This window comes from Eulemur rufifrons, chromosome 26, assembly GCF_041146395.1.
Source record: "Eulemur rufifrons isolate Redbay chromosome 26, OSU_ERuf_1, whole genome shotgun sequence".
NCBI classification, from domain to species: domain Eukaryota; kingdom Metazoa; phylum Chordata; class Mammalia; order Primates; family Lemuridae; genus Eulemur; species Eulemur rufifrons.
In genome coordinates, this window is record NC_091008.1 from 7,283,890 (window position 1) to 7,304,310 (window position 20,421).

At 38.9% G+C, this 20,421-nt stretch overlaps 1 protein-coding gene across 1 annotated transcript in view; it reads right to left on the reverse strand.

The window, feature by feature from the left end:
• The window catches only part of TET2 (tet methylcytosine dioxygenase 2), a 121,324-nt gene that overhangs the window by 40,604 nt on the left and 60,299 nt on the right, over positions 1-20,421 (reverse strand). The gene's annotated exons all lie outside the window — the stretch shown is intronic.

Below are 20,421 nucleotides of genomic sequence, written 5' to 3' on the forward strand. Positions count from 1 at the left end.
AAGAAAGTGACAACCAGTAGCTACTCATAAAATGATGATGACTCTCCAATATTTATGGTCATGGAGAACAAGGATGAGCCCAATCACCAGCTAATGTGCTAAGTTCGTACTGTACTAGTTGCTATTAATAGTATCAGCCCCCTTCCCAAATGATCCTTTTTTTTTTTTTTTGGTCAAAATGCAAAGAACAACAGAAAAGATCACCTTTCTTTTTCCTCTAGCGCTTCATTTATCCAATCATTCACTAAATTCTATCAATTCTACTTCCTATATATCCCGTGAATCATCTCGCCGCCACTTTGTAGCCGAGATCTTCATAATCATCTTGACTCGTGATCTACTGTGGCTGCTTTTCTGCAATGGTTTCTCCCCTCCCCTAGCCTGCCCTTTCCCCTACCCACCCCTTCAATCTGTCTTCAAAAGGAATGTTCTGGAATGCAGATCTGATATCCTACTCTCCTGAACACGCTTTACTGGCTCCACTTGGCCTGCATTAGTGGTTCTCAAACTGGTCCACTCAAACACACCTGACAGACAAGGCTCACTCCCCCCAGTATAACCAAGCCCAAGGGCAATGGGATGGATGAAAAGTGTAGTTTACAAAATGCTCTTCTTTTTGAGACAGAGTCTCACTCTGTTGCCCGGGCTAGAGTGCTGTGGCATCAGTCTTGCTCACAGCAACCTCAAACTCCTGGGCTCAAGCGATCCTCCTGCCTCAGCTTCCTGAGTAGCTGGGACTACAGGCATGCACCAAGATGCCCGGCTAATTTTTTCTATAGATATTTTTAGTTGGCCTGCTAATTTCTTTCTATTTTTAGTAGAGACGGGGGTCTCGCTCTTGCTCAGGCTGGTCTCGAACTCCTGAGCTCAAACGATCCTCCTGCCTCGGCCTCCCAGAGTGCTAGGATTACAGGTGTGAGCCACCGCGCCGGCCTAAAATTCTCTTCTTTCTAGGTGATTCTCTGTTTTCCCCTACGGAGCCTGGCTGCTCACTTCTCCTGGAAATTCCTGACTAATTTAAAAGGCTTTTGATACGCAGGTTATCATCTTTCTGTCCTCCTTACTCCCGCTCACAGTTTCTATTCCAACAATAACAACAGCTTATAAATACCCACACACAGGAAGCCAGTTCAGACCTTCACGCGTTTGTTTTTCTGTCTGCCTAGGATGCCTTCTTAATCCTTCTGTTTGCACAGTGACTTACGCAGACAGACCTCTAAACCCGTCTCAGATGTCATCTCCCCGAGGGTTCCTTCTTTGACTCTCTAAGAGAATTAATCACTCTCATTTCTATGCTGCTTCTGTATCTTATATATACTCGATTACTGAACGTTTCACTCTTAACAGTATTTTGTTTACCCTCTCACTGGACCACAAACTCCTTAGGAATAGAGCCCCTACTTTGTAATTCTTATGTCTAGCATAAAGTGAGCACCCAATAAGTTTACTAGATTGATACAGATCTGCTCGTCTTATGGTAATTTTGTCATTTATTCATTCAAACTTTTTTTTTTTTTTGACAGAGTCTCGCTCTGTTGCCCGGGCTAGAGTGCCGTGGCATCAGCCTCGCTCACAGCAACCTCAAACTCTTGGGCTCAAGCGATCCTCCTGCCTCAGCCTCCCGAGTAGCTGGGACTACAGGCATGCACCACCATGCCCGGCTAATTTTTTCTATATATTTTTAGTTGTCTGGTTAATTTCTTTCTATTTTTTTTAGTAGAGACGGGGTCTCGCTCTTGCTCAGGCTGGTCTCAAACTCCTGTGCTCAAGGGATCCTCCCGTCTTGGCCTCCTAGAGTGCTAGGATTACAGGCGTGAGCCACCGCACCCGGCCTCATTCAAACATTTTTGAGAGCAGTACTAATGAAGATTTCAAAGTCCAAATAATAGAGAAATCCAGAAGAAATGGCACTAAAAATTTAAATAATCCATTGTATAATCCATTGTACAAGGTGATACTTCCCCATCCATGATATAGTCATGCCTTATTTTCCCATAGTTTTTCTTATTATATTTAAGTATGTAAGTAGGGGGAAAAAATCAAAACTATTTTCCTTTTGGCTAAAAATAGCTCTATTAAAATAGCCATTGCTTATTAAACAAGACAAATGAATCAGAGGAAGAAATCAGATAGAAACATTGTAAAGCAGCACTAAAATTATTTGCAGATAAGAAGATTGTATACTGGTCAACCAAGAGAATCAACTGAAAAACTGTAACAGTTGGTAAAAATTCAGTATAGTATCTGAAAAACAAGTTAAAGCTTTTTTTTTTTTATTGATTTGTATTACTTTATCTTCCCCCCATTTTCTTTTTTTTTTAATTTCAGCTTATTATGGGGGTACATAAGTTCAGGTTATATATATTGCTCATGCCTCCCCATCCCCCCGAGTCAGAGCTTCAAGCGTGTCCATTCCCCAGACAGTGCACATCGCACTCATCATGTAGGTGTGCACCCATCCCCTCCCCCCACCCCCCACATCTGCCCAAAAGAACAAAAGACATTCTATAAAAAAGACACCTGCACCCGAATGTTTATAGCAGCACAATTCACAATTGCAAAGATGTGGAAACAACCCAAATGCCTATCAATACATGAGTGGATTAGTAAAATGTGGTATATATATACCATGGAGTATCACTCAGCTATAAGAAATAACGGTGATATAGAATCTCTTTTGTTCTTCTGAACAGAGTTGGAACCCATTCTATTAAGTGAAGTATCCCAAGAATGGAAATATAAGCATCAAAGCTTTGATATATAAAGGCAACAGTCAGTCAGAAACTTCACTAAAATAAAATATTGTAGTTATAAGAAGACACTAGGAACAAAACTAACAAGAAATGTGGAAGACCTATTTTAATTAAACTTTACAATAATACTGAGTTAATATACAAAGACAAATAGAAAACAGGTAAAAAGCTCTATTATATTCTTGGACAGCTGTAAAATTAACCTATTCATTTAATGTACTCTTGATAAAAAATGCTAGCAGAATATTTTTAGGAATGAAAAAAACTGACCCTAAAGTTCATATGGAAAAAGAAACAAATTGAGTAGCCAGGAATATTCTGAAAAAGAATCATAATGGGTCTGCGTAGAGAAATAGCCAAATTAAAAACACTAAAAACCAACAAAAACCACTATATTTAAATCAACTTGTGCTTGCATATAAGGACATAACAGTATGAATAAGACCAATGCAATAAAGTCAGATGTTCAAAAAGATATCCAAATACACATAGAAATGTGGTATAAGATAATGATGGCATTTCAAATAAATATAAGGTATTAGACTAACTGAGTATGAGTAGTCTTCTGAAAGAACGACAAAAGCTGGATGCAACCCTTCCACCTTCCACCAAGCTAAATTCTAGACGAACTTAATATTTAAATATAGAAAACAGAACCCCCTAAAAAGCATTAAAACAGCCTGAGAAAACTTAAAAAAATAATCTAATGAGTAGGTAAGTTCTTTCTTTGTGACACAAAATCTAGAAGCCATAAAAAAGATGGCAAGCTTCATTAAATTTGTGTGCAAAAATAAACATGTTAGCAAAGTTAAAGTCCCATAAAAGTTTTCTTTTTTTTTGTTTGTTTGTTTTTAATTTTTTTTTTTTTGAGACAGAGTCTCACTCTGTCACCCGGGCTAGAGTACCGTGGCGTCAGCCTAGCTCACAGCAACCTGAAACTCCAGGTATCAAGTGATCCTCCTGTCTCAGCCTTCTGAGTAGCTGGGACTACAGGCATGTGCCACAAAAACAAACAAACAAACAAACAAACAAAAAAACACCAGCTAATTTCTATTTTTAGTAGAGACGGGGTCTCGCTCTTGCTCAGGCTGGTCTCGAACTCCTGACCTCGAGCAATCCTCCCGCCTCGGCCTCCCAGAGTGCTAGGATTACAGGTGAGAGCCACCATGTCCAGCCAAAACTTTTCTTAATATACAGGACTCCTACAAATTGACATAGAAAACAACTACCTAACAGGAAATGGTCAAAGCACATGAACAGTTCACAGAAAATGAAATGTGAATGGCTTTTAAATATTTAAAAAGATGTCCGCTATCACTCTTAAAAAGAAATGCAAATTGAAACTGCAACAAGATACAGTTTTACTCTTCTCAAATTGGAAAAGATCAGGAAGTTTAATACTACACTATACTATGCTGGCGGGCATGTGAGGAAACAGACACTCTCTTGCATGGTTGTTGGGACTCAAGTGATACAAATGCCATGCAGGACAATTTGGCAATATCCACAAAATTTCAGAAAAACTTTCCTTGGCCCTTCACTTTTAAGAATTTATCTGACATATTCATATATGTGTGTGTGTATGTGTTAACAATGATGTATGCACAATCTTTTGTAATAGCAAAAGGTTAGAAACAACCTAAATATTAATCAATAAGCATTGGGTTACATAAATTATAGGACAGCCACATAATGTAATACCTCATAGCTACTGAAATAAATGAGGCATCTCCCATATTTTCAGACGGAAGGATCTCCAAGTAATTAAGTGAAATAAAGCAAGCTGCAGAACAGAGTGTGTAAGAATCCTACAACCCATATATTGGCAGAAAATAAATAACAAATCATCTCAGAGAGAATATACAACAAACTGGACATCATCCTTTTGCCTTTGCCTCCAGGAATAGGAATGAGACAGCTGGAGAATAGCCCTGAGAGGGAGATTGCTTTTCACTATTTGTCTTTTTTTATAACTTTTAAGCATGTGTATTACTTAATGAACAAAAATAATTTAAATTAAAAACCTTAACTCCTACTGGACAAAGAAGAACAAAAGCAGTGTGTTTTATTTCTGCTACACCCCCTTCCTTCCCAAGGATAAGAGATGAGGTACCTATGCATCATCCAATACGGCAGTGATAGTCACATACGGCTACTGAGAGCTTCAATGTGTCTAATCCTAAGCGAGGTATGATGCTTTCAAGATTTCAAGATTTAGTGTGCAAATATGCAAAATATCTTAATTTTAAAAAAATATGTATTACACATTAAAATAATACTATTTTGAATGTCTTTAGTTAAATAACATACATCATTAAATTGCTTTCATTCGTTTCTTTTTACTCGTGTTAATGGGAGTACCAGAAAGTTTACAATTCCAGATGGGTTTGCAAATCCTTTATGAGCATTTGGACTTTTAATATTTCTCTGTTGAGCAGCTCTGGGTTAGACTAATACTTTTAATTATCAATAACCCCTAATAAAGAAACTCTAGGTTCTAGAATCATGAAAATTGAATTGTAGTCTTTGATATAAGGGGCATCTCCAAAATCAGGACACTACTGTTTTTCAAAAAGTAAGGAGTGTACAAATAAACCTAGATACATCCTACAGAGACTAGGTCAATTAGCTTTTCAAATGCCACACGCACACAAGCTCTCTTTTGGCAAGTGTCATACTAATTTACATATAGACCGATCAAAAGGTGTTTTATGTGTACATACATGTGTACACTTATGATAAGTGCATATTAGATAAACCTGCAGACTCTGCATACAATGCATGTCCTACTTTTCTAGGCATAAAATACTCTAAGCATTTAATACGTTACTCTCTATTGTGACCCATCCCACATACTTTTGCATGGTCAAGGGCAAAATTATAATAGATGGGCTTGCAAATCCTTCATGAGCATAATAGCTGCTAAGAAGAAACGAGGGTGACTTGAAATGTATTTCAATATGGAGTTTTAAATATAATGTCTCTAAGCACTAATTTAAACTTATCAACAGAATTATTCTGCCTGTACCATCAATTCCTTTTGGGGTACAACCACTGGATGTAAGAGGTTTGATGGGTCACTGTTTCAGGAAGGGCAGCAAAGATACATGTTATCTCTCCATTTCAGGAAGAGATGATAATTTGTTATTTGAGGACTATTTGTTGGTGGTCTCTGAATCTGATTTAGAAAATTTAAACCAATAAACTGCCATTTTAGAGGAGGAAATAGTATTTTCTTTGACTTCACATGCCCTAAACCACATTTTTCATATAGACACCCTGGAATATTATGATCCAGTAGGTATTATGACCTTGTAACCAACTTGCACAGCGCTCTTTCAATCACCTAGTGCTTTTATACTGACGTAAACATTATTTTGTTTAATAAGAAAGAAATGAGATCTGTTCGTTTTGTTCATTGTAGACACACTGAAAAAGCTTTCATGCTATAGTGGTTGTGGTTTATTTTGTTTGTTTGTTTGTTTGTTTGTTTGGTTTTTGAGACAGGGTCCTGCTCTGTTGCCCAGGCTAGAGTGCCGTGGCCTCAGCCTCGCTCACAGCAACCTCAGACTCCTGGGCTCAAGCAATCCTCCTGCCTCAGCCTCCCGAGTAGCTGGGACTACAGGCATGCGCCACCATGCCCGGCTAATTTTTCTATATATATATTTTTAGTTATCCATAAAATTTCTTTCTATTTTTAGTGGAGACGGGGTCTCGCTCTTGCTCAGGCTGGTCTCGAACTCCTGACCTCAAGCGATCCTCCTGCCTCAGCCTCCCAGAGTGCTAGGATCACAGGCGTGAGCCACCGCGCCCGAACCATGCTATAGTTTTTACGGTGCTATTTATGCAAAGTTTTTTCAAGCTTACATAAAATCAATAACTTTTGTATAAGGCAAAAAAAAAAAAAAAAAAAAAAGAAATATCTTCAAAGATGATTTTTTGTAGATATCTACCTGCTAATCAGTGAAAATGGTTAATGGTTATTGAAAGGAGCAGCTTTGCTGAAATAACAGGAAAATATCTATTCCTGAAATTTCCTCATAACATCTAAAGATCAATCACGAGCTCTACCTGCTCTCTGCTCTTTAACTCACAGAGATTCTGTTTCTCAAAACATCTGAAAAGAGCCTAAACAGACAGAAAGGAAACGCAAACTTTTCTCTCTACATTCACCAGCTCACGCTCCTGTAGAGTCTGTTCCTATAACCTCAAGGAGTTCCCGAGAAGCCCCGAACAACCAACAGGGGAGCAAATGCCAGGCCTCAGTTTCTCGCCCCAGATCACATCTTAAGAGCAAGATCATGGACAAGACCTCTGACGTTCTGCCACCGTTTGCTCCAGCTGTCTGTCTGTGGACACAACAATTCGCAGGACACTGTTAATTTGGCCGTTGCCATGAATCATCTTCACCCCTCTTTTTACAACTTCCAAATCAAAAGCCTGAATCCCTGCTTCTCTCTGGCAACAGACTCTTCCTCTTTTTCTGCACCTGTGTTGGCCCTTTCCCACTTGGGAATGTAGAATAAATTTCTTTTTTCTATCCCAATCTTTGGAGAAATTTTTCTCAAACCTGGGTGCACCAGCATTCCAACCCTAACAGTTATTTTTTACAATTTTTTTTCCTTTTCTTGCTAACAGGAAGATGAGTATTTTTTTACAAATTTAAATGACTGCAAAAAGAGGAAACTTTTTTCAACAATAAACTAAGTGTTGGCCGGGCGCGGTGGCTCACGCCTGTAATCCTAGCACTCTGGGAGGCCGAGGCGGGAGGATCTCTCGAGGTCAGAAGTTCAAGATCAGCCTGAGCAAGAGCGAAACCCTGTCTCTACTAAAAACAGAAAGAAACTATAGGGACAGCTAAAAATATATATAGAAAAAATTAGCCGGGCATGGTGGCGCATGCCTGCAATCCCAGCTACTCAGGAGGCTGAGGCAGGAGGATGGCTTGAGCCCAGGAGTTGGAGGTTGCTGTGAGCGAGGCTGACGCCACGGCAGTCTAGCCCAGGCGACAGAGTGAGACTCTGTCTCAAAAAAAAATAAAAAATAAAAAAAAAGAAAGAAAAGAAAAAGAACAAAAAATTAAAAAAAATAAAAAAAGAAAAAATAATAACCTAAGTGTCTTCCAGCTGAATATAAATGTTTGCTAAAGAGATATTTTTGTGTGATATTCCTTTTGTTCTCAGACACTAAGAACAGAAATAGTTTTTATTCATTTGTATCTACTCTTATAAGTGACTGATAGATCATATAAGTCATATAGCTTATAATACCAATCAGGATAGTATTCCCTTGTGCAATTCAATATTAAAACGCTCTTTAAGGTAATGCCAACTATTAGAGGTTTGTACATGGTAATTCACCGTATGCAAAATAGTCTATGCCAAATAAAACTGTATCTATAAAAATGGTTCTCTAGATGGAGACAGAATGAACGAGAAGCAATTTTACAACACGGACAATGAGTTGTTTTAAGGACACAGGCCAGTCAAAATCAAGGCACTGTTGTTTGCTTAGAACTATGATGAAGTTTATATATAAGAGCAGAGGCAGAAAAGCCTTTGGTAAAACCTGGAACGGCTGATTGGATAAGCTCAGCCAGAGAGGTTTTTCACGGTGTCAATACTTCATGTTCTTGCACTTAGTTACAATGTAAAAACCAATACCCAGCTTGTAACATAGATGGTCTTAGGGGTCATGGGACAGCTCATGAGATTCCTGAAAATTTCACCATGTGCTCTTGAGAACCGTCACAAGCTGGTTCCAAACATGCCACTGTTAGACCTACTAAAACATTAACAAATCTCCTTTTTCTTTTTGAAAATAGAATGGAAGTTCCCTGAGATCAAATACAGGCCATATTTGATGGACAAAGAGCTTGTACTCACAGAATTACTAAATAGCATTTTGACTTTTTGAAAGACTAAGAAATTTTAAAATGGCATTCAGATAGGAGTGAGAATATGATAATCCTAGCAATGTATGAAACATTTCAGAGTATCAGAGAGGATCTGTTAATAGTTCCGTTTTCTCATTTTATAGATGTGAACACCGAGGAATTGGCCCAGGGCTGAGCACCAAAACACTGGCTCCCACGTTGGCCAAGCCTGGGAGCTCCGGAAACTCTTTCAAGATCTTCCCACCATGTTATAAGAAAAACGCATAATTTAGGGAGTGGGTATTGTTATTAAATTCACACTTTGCCAATACTTGGGCTTCTTTGAGGCTTAGGATTAAAAAATAAAGTATTTTGGTTACATGTGTCAACCTAAAATAATTAATACGGTCACAATCTAGTTTAAAGGGAGTTTATTTAAGTGTGAAGTTTAAGGATGACTCTAAAAGTGGAATTTGGTACTCAGAAGTGTAGAAGTTTGGCATTGTTCATATGTAAACAAAGTTTAGGGAAGTTTGGCAGAATTTTAATATCTTTTTATATAAGGCTCAATGTACAGTTACAACAATATGATTAGTTGAGGTGGTCTTTTTCTTTTGGGGACAAGGTATGTTTAACATTTTACACTGAAGATATAACCACCCTGGGGGTCCCGAATGTCACCTTGTCTGAGACAGGCACAGGACAATAAAAGGAGGTAGTTCCTCTATAATAAAGATCAGTCTCTCCTCGTCATTCATTTATAGAACAAGAACAATGAGGAAGAGAGTTAATCAATGAAGCAGAATTGTAAACGTGCTACTCGACTCAGTCTCCAGGACTTAACGTCCCCCTTGGTATAATAAATTTAGAGGTTCATGAAATTTTATCTTCTTTTATAATATCTGTAGGCTTGTAACTATTAACAGGAGTAAAGGTATTTTGCAGAATCAATGCAAAATTTCTTTATGTGGCTTGGGATAGGAAAAAAAAAAAAGAAAATGTAAATACTTAGGACATAGAATTTGAATCAACCATAGAATTATTCTGGTCCTTTTAAATGCTCGATCGCTGGTGGTTTTTGTCTAGAATATTTGAGGATAGTTTATAAATCTCCCCGGGTAATGTTACTGAGAAAATTGGAGCTCAATTGAGTCCGTTAAGCATTAGTTGAATCCCTGGCTCAGGGCAAGTGCTACGGTGCAAAGCTAAGGCAAAGATGCAAACCTCTTGTCCTGCCCCCGAGGGTGGTTAAGTTGAGGCAGAGTAGTACCTCTTGCTGTTAATGTCTGCACACCACCCGCCCACACCACGATCACAAACTTTAGCTTCACTTTTTCCTTGCTTTAGTAAGAGAGACAAACACGTCCCATTAAGTCAAAGTTAGTTTTAAAATTCTGACAAGGAATGCTCATCAGAGATATCTGTCGGTGCCACTGAGGCAGAATAACCAGCGACTTAAGCAGAAATGTGTATTAGCAGTCGAGTACAGAGGAGGCTACAAAAAATTCTGAGTGCAATTAAAAAAAAAAATCGAACAAATGACTTATGAAAACTTTTTTGATTGTTGAACCCTTAACTTAGGAAAAGACATGGCATATTTATCTGCTTTACTGTAATAATTATCTTTGCTGATCAAAATATAACTAGCTCATTATTCAAATTAAATTACACACACACACCCACACACACACACCCACACACACACACAGAGGATATTTGATTATGTGGTAAAGCATGAGGTTTCTTCAAAGGTTTAGCAAAAAGGCAGCGAGGTGAATTAAACTTTGAGAAGGAACAAAATAGAACACGTGCATTATAAAACTAGCTTTGGCATTTTTTTTAAATCAGCTAGATAGATGGCGGTATTAGAAATTATTCCCCTCAATGACAGATATTAATTAAATCACAATTAAAGAACGATAGCATAATTTCAGTCCCTCTAGCCGTATTATTTATGTTTAGCTTCATATTCTCATAGTCTAATATCCCTTATAAAGCATGGCCTTCTAAAGAACCAAAAACAATAGGTCTACCTACTATTAATATGAATACCATCAATATTTTTTTTTTAAATTCTAAAGGTCAAATTATAACCAGGTAATTTAACATAAATAGGAACATGCAATAATTATCTTATGGTCATCCCCTGATTTCAACTAATGCCCCAGAATAATTTTCCAGGAGTTATAAGTGAGAGAGAGAGAGTGACTGAGATGCCAATTATGTTAACCTTTATCTTCTGTCAGACAGGTACACACTTATGAAGCACGTTTATCTCTGTTGAAAATACCGGCCTTCTGACTAGGAACAAGCATTCTGGTTTCCTAACACCAAAAGAGGTTTTAGCCACAGGAGTTCTCCTTCGGTATTTGCTTTTGCACCTTCTCCCGCCGCTCCGACAATCACTTATTATAAATTCACGTTGCAGCGGCAGCATCTGTGAAACAATTAGTGCATCTAGAACTGACTCTGCAGTCTGATCCATCATGATTATGACGGGCCTCTTTGAAGACGCTATGATGCATGACTTAAAAATAGCACATCAGCGTGCAAATGGATCAGCATCTCATTTCACCAACACGCATTAGGGTTGCAATTCAGCCCAACACCATTCGACTCTTCCAGGATGGCTCAGCGATGGTAGCTGCATCTCGCCACACAAAGCTGCAGGTGATGTCCAAAACTTGTGAACAGGGCTTCCTTTTGCTTTTGTTTTCTTTCTTTATTTTTGTTTTGGTTTACTGGTTTTGTACATGGTGTATCTTTTACTGCTCTAAGAGGAAAAACTATACACTGCTTAAATTTCATGTCAGCTTTTTTTCAAGAGGACAAGAGAGTCAATTTATAGATCTGTATAGCTGGCATCCTATAAGGCGGTAAATTCTTTTTTTTAATAAAAAAAAATCTTTGACTGCATGTTCTAGACTGTAAGTACATAGAAAATACTCTACGATAATCAGATGAGTCCTGGTTACTGATGCATTCAGACTGGTGTGGGGAAGTCCTGAAGCCCGGTTACTTGCGGGGACTGTGGGTTTCAGCGTCAGACCTGGGGAATCACTGTGTTTACCTGTGTTACTCCACGGACAGGCTTTGCCCCGTCGGTAATTCACGGTGTTAAGAATTAATTTTTTCTTGATGTAGAGAACACCAAGCAAAGGTGATATGTTTGCTTACACCTCCTTCAGAGATGATGGCGTTATTCTCCAAAACTATTTTAGATTCTTCCTACCAAAATGGGACAAGATCGGTATTAATTATATACTTTTTTTTTTTTTTTTTTTTTTGAGGCAGAGTCTCACTCTTGCCGGGCATCAGCCTAGCTCACAGCAACCTCAAACTCCTGGGCTCAAGCAATCCTCCTGCCTCAGCCTCCCAAGTAGCTGGGACTACAGGCATGTGCCACCATGCCCGGCTAATTTTTTCTGTATATATTTTTAGCTGGCCAGATCATTTCTTTCTATTTTTAGTACAGACGGGGTCTCGCTCTTGCTCAGGCTGGTCTTGAACTCCCGACCTCGAGCGATCCGATCCTCCTGCCTCAGCCTCCCGAGTAGCTGGGACTACAGGCATGCACCACCATGCCCGGCTAATTTTTTCTGTATATATTTTTAGTTGTCCATATAATTTCTTTCTATTTTTAGTACAGACGGGGTCTCGCTCTTGGTCAGGCTGGTCTCGAACTCCTGAGCTCAAACGATCCGCCCACCTCGGCCTCCCAGAGTGCTGGGATTACAGGCGTGAGCCACCGCGCCCGGCTAGGCTTGATCTTGACCCTGCCGATACCCTGAGATCCGTCCGGGGAGCAAGGAGACCCCGGCAGAAGAGCCGGTGGGGTGGACTTGGTGGGCAAGGCTGAAGTGGGTGTAGTGAAGGCAGAGATGAAGGGGACATGGACCCCCACACAGCTGTGTGGTGGGGACCCCCCGGGCCTCTCTGAAGAACCCCCCCAGTACTCAGATGCCTGTCCCATAGAGGGTACCCAGCAGCCAGCCAGTGCTGGGCACAAAAACAGCAACATCTGCAAGCCTGCAGCCTCGTTCCGGGGCATCAGACGCCCCAAGCTCTTTCCCGTCCTTCCTCAGTCCTGCCCGAACCCCCAGGGGCTGGTGTTGGACAGAGGGAGAGGAGGCCTTCGGAGTGAGGACCCCTGACTCTCCACTCCAAGTGCTGGGGTCAGAGTTCAAGCCTGTGCCGGGGAAGACCACCATGGACTGACTCAGGCTTCGGTTGGGAGCTTTTAAATGAACAGGACTGAATTTCAAAGACTGAAATCGAGTTGTTCTGATAACCCCAAAGATGCGGCAAAATTTATGGAATCTGGTCAAGACGACACCCGGAGGAGGATGGGCTGGGGAGAGACTATCACGGTGTATTTGAGAGGCAATTACAGAAAAAAACAAATACTTTCATTTTTATACCTTGAGGTATAGTTTTTCTAATAAAACTGCTACCTAAGTCCAACAGAATGGTTTCTAGTAATGCATGAGAATTTTACATAATTTCTAGCAGGGTTTAGTGATCATTCAATGAGTTTATATAACGACATGGGCAGAGTTATCCTAAAAACTACTGGTCAAGGTATTCATTCTCTCATTCGACAAATATTTACCAGACATACTCTGTGTGCCCGGCCCCGTTGTACCCACTAGAAATACACCATGAAAAAAAAAAGAGATAACATTCCTGTTCTCTTAGACCTGATATTCTAATGAGGAGAGAAACAATAAACATAATAAATAAGTAAATTGTGTCATATAGTAAGCAGGCCTGAGTGTTAATGGAAAAATAAGGAAATAATAGGGCCATTTGCGGGGAATCAAGAGTTTGGGGAGGGGTTGCAGGTTGCGATATTTAATGCCGTATAGTCACAGTAAGTCTCATGGAGATAGTGAAATGTGAATTAAAAATCTTTGAGCCAAATTACATAACAAACATCTAATTCACCAAGATAATCTCAACTCATCAGTGTGTAATTCTGTATTGTTGGATACACTGTCTCATGTCTTTAGCCCTAAAATCAAGAATGGAGGAAAAAAAACCCAAATTATCGAAATGTAGAAATTAACTATATTAGAGTCAACTAAACTGTTGCCTCCCCAGAGGGCTCTAAAATATTAACGAGAAACAAACTAGTATCAGACCTAACATTTTACCGACAAGCTCTACCAGGAGATCCTTGCAACCCAAGCATTTTGGCAATCATGTACTGTATTGTATCCATAAAACCTCCGCCTTTTCAAACATGTTTTTTGTTCCCTACCATTGCCTTAAAAGGCATGCCATCTGTGTTTCTGAGAAGTGCTGTGCAAACTTCACCAGTTCCATCTTCGTATTGATCTAATCCTAATCAACTACAGTTACCATGACAACCTAGTAATTTTTCTCCTTCCTATTTTGGAACAATTAGCCATTATTCTGTTTTGGTTAACTCCTAGAGTATCACAAAGTAATTCTTGAGGGTACAAGGAATATTCAACTTAAAGATTAATAACAGAAATGGCCATTAATCCAATTACCCATCAGGGGGCTATCAATTTGAAATACTTCAATAAGTGCCAGTCCCAAAGAAACCATCAATATTATTTCATAATATAAATAAAATTATTGTAGTCCATCCAGAAGAAAAAAAAAGTAAAAAATTTTTTCTGGTAGGTAAAATATTAGGAAAAATGAGAAACTTCAACTATATATGTGCTTTAAAAGAGTATCATAAAACTATGTATTCATCAGAAACATACATTAATGTTTCCATACATTATAAAGATTACCTTTATCTTCTCTAATCTTAAATGATCTGATAAACATTTTAGGATCACCCAAAATTATATAGCCCATTTTAGATGGTATCAACACAGAAACACCAAAAAATTTTTTTTTCCTTATAAAAGGTTCTTGTTGAGATTAATCTCTAAGATCTAGGAGTAGTATAAAATATGCTACCTGTCTTTAAGAATTTTTAATTATTTAATTGGGAAGATAAAGACATACATTAGGAGAGCAGCTAATCAGAATAAGAAAGCCAACTTTTAGTTCTAAATGTGGGTTTGTGAGCAACTCACAACCTCCTCACATCTCAATTTTTTAAAAAAAAATCTATGCTGTATTGTAAAGGAAATGAACATGATTATTTCCAAGGTCTCCTAGAGTTCCAAAATTCTATGATTCTCTAAAACGGGCAACAGTGAGTATGTACTCGGACTTCGTTGAAATAAGTCACCACAAAGACTACTTTTGGTCTACACGATGCAATTTTGACCTCATTTTACATGTAATTAAACAGAAGCTCAAAGAGTAAAATGGCTTGCATAGCTGACCCGAGGAAGAGGAAGATAGGAAATGCAGTCTTGTCCAAGTTCTGAGCCAGAGTATGAACAGATGGGGCTGATCAGGACAGAGAGGCAAATGTTGTGTTGCTTATCAGTACTGTTCTGGGAAAAGAAACTCTGGACTGGTCAATCTGAGAACTAGGCAAGTAAATTCTTCTGTGGGGCAGAGATGGCCAAGAAACTTTCTTGGCCGGGCGCGGTGGCTCACGCCTGTAGTCCTAGCACTCTGGGAGGCCGAGGCGGGAGGATCGCTCGAGGTCAGGAGTTCGAGACCAGCCTGAGCAAGAGCGAGACCCCCGTCTCTACTAAAAATAGAAAGAAATTATCTGGACAACTAAAAATATATATAGAAAAAATTAGCCGGGCATGGTGGTGCATGCCTGTAGTCCCAGCTGCTTGGGAGGCTGAGGCAGGAGGATCGCTTGAGCCCAAGAGTTTGAGGTTGCTGTGAGCGAGGCTGACGCCACGGCACTCTAGCCTGGGTGACAGAGGGAGACTCTGTCTCAAAAAAAGTAAAATTAAAACTTTTTTTAATGCATGGCCTGAAAGCCTTTAATATGATGATAGAATCTCTAAAAATGTACTGTGTCGTGGTATTTCCTAGACACAGCTTGGTAGAGAATCGTTGTTTACAGAGAATACGTAGAAACCAGTATTCCTGTGGAACAGCACACATTGGAAGACCCAGTTTAGATGTGGTATGTGATGTTTTATGCACTTTACATATGTGCATAAATCTTGAGGCTTTGATGAGACCCTGTGGGCTAGAAGAGTGTAACTTCCTGTCACCACTTAGATGGAAAGAAAGGACATGTACGTATGCAGGTCTTCCCTGAGCCTCAAATGAAACTTGTAAGAACTGAACTACATTCCTTGTCTTATTTCTTCCAAGTATACTGCTGTTTTAATGAATCAAATTCTTCCTTAGAAGAGTGTCTTGCCTTTAGCTCAAAATTTCCTCTGTCTTGTGAAAACACTCAGCAGTAGTTACAAAATGTCAAACCTAAAAAAGGGTTTTGGAATAGTAATTCATCACATGGTAATTAAATAGTAACTTTAATTGTTCTTGATGAGCAATTGAATAGCAACTATTTAGTTCATGCCCAAAGTGATTTCCATCACATAAACAATATTTTAATTTTAATGAGAAACGAGAGCTTAGTTTTATAATTAAATCTTATACACATAGCCTTAGTGATCTCTGCAATTCTACCTGTCCCCTCAAGAAAACCACTCCTGACAGTCCAATTCCAGGTCATGAAAACTGTTAGGGATTGATATTAGGTAAGATTTTATGTAAGTATAAATAATGCAAAAAAAAACAGATCAGAGTTGAGAAACTGTGGTAATATAAAGAATTCAATTAAGGGTAGTACTGAGTAACTAAAATAAGAATAGAAATAGCTTTTTATCATTACTTTCTAAGTATCACTTTTTACATTAGAGTATAGAAAAAACAGAGATGCCAGCTACACAGTAAAGAGAAAGAGTTCTATTATCAAGGATTTTATCAGTCTTGAAGTCAACAAATTTTTTATAACATGACTATAAAAATCCCTGTTTTCTTCTTAATCCTTCCAATCTGCCTTGGATTACACAGAACAGAATCTTCAGCATTAGTGTTGAAAGCAACACAAAACAACTCTAATGCACAGTTTAAAGAATAAAATGATAGTCAAACAGGAAAGTTCAGGTTTCCAGCAGAAATTTTATTTACATTAAACTATCCTATGTAACTGTGTATTTTACCCAAATACACAGAAAATCACTGCTTCTTTCTTCATTATGGGCCATTAATTAGACCATCCAAGTTATGTCTTTGAAGTACAGAGAAAGGTCTGTTCACAGGGTATAATTTGGGTGACTGTTCCTTTAATGTTGCATAGCACTGATATATATCTTCATGGGGCATGCAGGGAGGAACAAGAACAAAGAAAAAAAAATATTTAAAAAAAAAAAAAAAAGATTGTCGGTGGGCACGGTGGTTCATGCCTGTAATCCTAGCACTCTGGGAGGCTGAGGCAGGAGGATCGCTTGAGGCCAGGAATTCAAGACCAGCTTGAGCAAGAGCAAGACCCCGTCTCTACAAAAAATAGAAAAATTAGCCAGGGGTGGTGGCTTGTGCCTATAGTCCCAGCTACTCAGGGGAGCTTGAGGCAAGAAATCACTTGAGCCCAGGAGTTTGAGGCTGCAGTGAGCTATGATGACGCCATTGCTCTCCAGCCTGGGCAACACATACAGACAGAGACAGACTTTGTCTCAAAAAAATAAATAAATAAATAAATAAACTCACTAAATCTAAGGATTCAGGAAAAACAAAAAATATACTCCCATATTATGTCTGTATTAAAAACATTTGAATTCAAAATAAGAGCTGACTACCTGCAAAGAAATTTCTATACAACCTTAGCATCACTTAGGGGATATTACAAATTCACATGTCACACTGAATGATGCATGAGATTGACGAGGCTAACAGTTTGTCTAACATACACAGCTATACATCTGTCATCAGACTATAACTAAATCTGCTAGGAGATGAATTTTGCTTTTTGTTTGAAAACAGCTTCAGATTAATCAGCGAATGATCCAAGTTTATGGCATTTTTCATAGAACAAAAATAGAATTTTCTGGAGGAAACAACTATTAGAAAATAGGATACAAATTTTCTGACTTATCCTGTGGCCAATCATTACTTTTACACTTCAATTATATTTGAAAATGGTTTAAGTGCAAATCTGAAGCGATAGACACTGAAAATATCGCTAACCACCTAAAAGTTGTAGCTTTCCATTTTCCACTTTCACCTTGTCCATCTTTTGGTGGCTTTAAGAACTCAGATTTTAGCTGCCATCTTATAAATATGACATCATAAGGTAAGTCCACCAGTTCAAATAAGCACTGAATCAGGACAAAGAACAACTTCTCAGATTAACTCACAAAGGTTATAGAACTGTCATAACCAGAAGGACCAACATTTTCATGAAAACACTTTGATCAAAATTCAAAGCCATTATTTCCTTTGAACTCTCCTTCCCCTGACCCGATGCAAAGAATTACTGTGATAGAAACACATATGAAACATCCATTTTGTTTTAGTCTTTGGCTTTACAACTATTTATTTCTTACGTAAGTCATCACCATGGCAAATGAAAGAAAAATTTTAAAAAATTAAAAAAATAATAAAAAAAAAAATCATTTCTCTTCTACCTTCCCCCAAAATGCTAACCAAACTCCACGTGCACAAGTTCTAATATTCACAGTATGGAAGGGTTTTACACAGTCTTCAAAACCCGCAGTTAGTAGTAAAGATCATAAAATACTCCAACGCTGAATTAACTTTATTGGAGGGGAGAACAAGAAGGAAACGGTGGTTAGTCTCTTAATGGGAAATTTACTTCCATCACGTGGAAAAAACAGGACTCTGAATTGTCAGGCATCTCTATTCAAAGGTATTGACTTACAGTTAAAATGTCACTTACGACAACCATTTTTGATATTGCATAAAAAACACCATTCTGTGCTCGCTTCGGCAGCACATATACTGAAAAATTGGAACGATACAGAGAAGATTAGCAAAAAATAAAAATAAAAATAAAAAATAAAAAATAAAATAAAAATAAAAAAATAAAAAATAAACAAAAAACAAAAAAAAAAAACACCATTCTGCGGAAAGGCAGTACGGGTTAGAATCCCAGAATTGAGTCGGCATTGCAGTTCAAAGTCAACGCTAATGCTTTCCCATGTTTAAACGTTCTCTTTGTGGCAAGATGCAGCAGGAAGAGATGGTGAAATCGCTGCAGCTAAGGAAAAAGAAAGAAAACTGGCTGATCTCGTCTTTCCTGCAGTGGAGGCTTTGAGACGATGTTGAAGACGGCATTACTGAAGCAATGCTGGGGAAATGTATTCCGTTCTGTTTCTCTCCTCAAAAATATTAATCCTGGCAAAATGCTCAACCTTTCTTCAGAGGCATTTCCAACTTTGGAAGCCTGCCATGCAGCTACCAATTCTGCAAACACTTAGAAGTATTTCCTAGTTCATCTGAATTTTAAATAGTTGAAATTACAATGTGCTGAAGAAGAATCCAGGCTTTTCCGTAATAAATATAAGTCAAATGTCATGAAGTTTAAAAATCTCTTTCATTTATTTTCTAGAACATGCTTTTCATGATCTGGCAAGTGAACGTAAGATGTTATTACAGAGAGACACGGAAATAACCCATTCTTTTCAGTTCAAACACTATGGAGTTGAAGAAGATCAGATTACATAAGACAGTCTCGTGCATCATTTTCTGTAACAAGAAAGCACCATCTCTTTTACATATATGGCAAATTTTTATGGTAAACTTTTCGTATCTTCAAACTGCAGTTCAACTTATCATGTATTGGGCTTGTGAGCTGAGTATTATCCCAGGGACAAGGAGAAACACGGTGACAGCCGGTCACAGTGCTCCCAGAGCCTTTACCTAACACAGAGGTAAGTCATGGAGTTACAAGAAATGCTGTCAGACTCAACAAACACGGCACCATGGGGACTCACGGGAAGGTAGGTCATCAAAATGAAGAGATTTTTGGTACTGGGATTTGGGTACGATTTTTAGCATTTCTTCAGTTGCAGGGAGAGAAGACCCTAGGCAAAGAGAAATGCCTGAGAAAATTTATGGGGGAAAGAAGACTTAAAACATAGAAAAAGATCTTCAAAATCTTAAAATACCAAGAAATTCATTTGGTTAAGAATAAGTAGGGCTGGGCGTGGTGGCTCACACCTGTAATCCCAGCACTCTGGGAGGCCGAGGCGGGAGGATCGCTTGAGGTCAGGAGTTCGAGACCAGCCTGAGCAAGAGCGAGACCCCATTTCTACTAAAAAATAGAAAGAAATTAGCTGGACAGCTAAAAATATATAGAAAAAATTAGCCAGGCATGGTGGTGCATGCCTGTAGTCCCAGCTACTCGGGAGGCTGAGGCAGGAGGATCGCTTGAGCCCAGGAGTTGGAGGTTGCTGTGAGCTAGGCTGATGCCACGGCACTCTAGCCCGGGCAACAGAGTGAGACTCTGTCTCAAAAAAGGGGGGCAGGGGGAGTGATCTTAAGATGAGGCTAGAGGTATGCAAAGACGTTAGGATTATCATCTAAATCCAGCGGGAAGTCATCAGAGCATTATAAGTAAAGTGGTGACCCGAACTGATTTGGACTTTTAAAAGATCAGTCTGGCAGTTGTGTAGACAATGAATTAAAAACATAAAAAGTAGACGCACGAAGTTTGGAGACCGCCGTGATCCAGGAGAAAGGGTGCAATATCCTGGACCAGGAGACAGGAGTGGAGATGCAGAGAAGTGGGTGGGTTTAGGACGCATTTTAGAGGCCGAAACAAAACAACTTAGGAAGGGACTGGATGTGAGGAAGTGAAGAAACCAAGACAATGCCCAGAGTTTTGTCTCGAGCTACAAGTTTGATGATGGTGCCGTT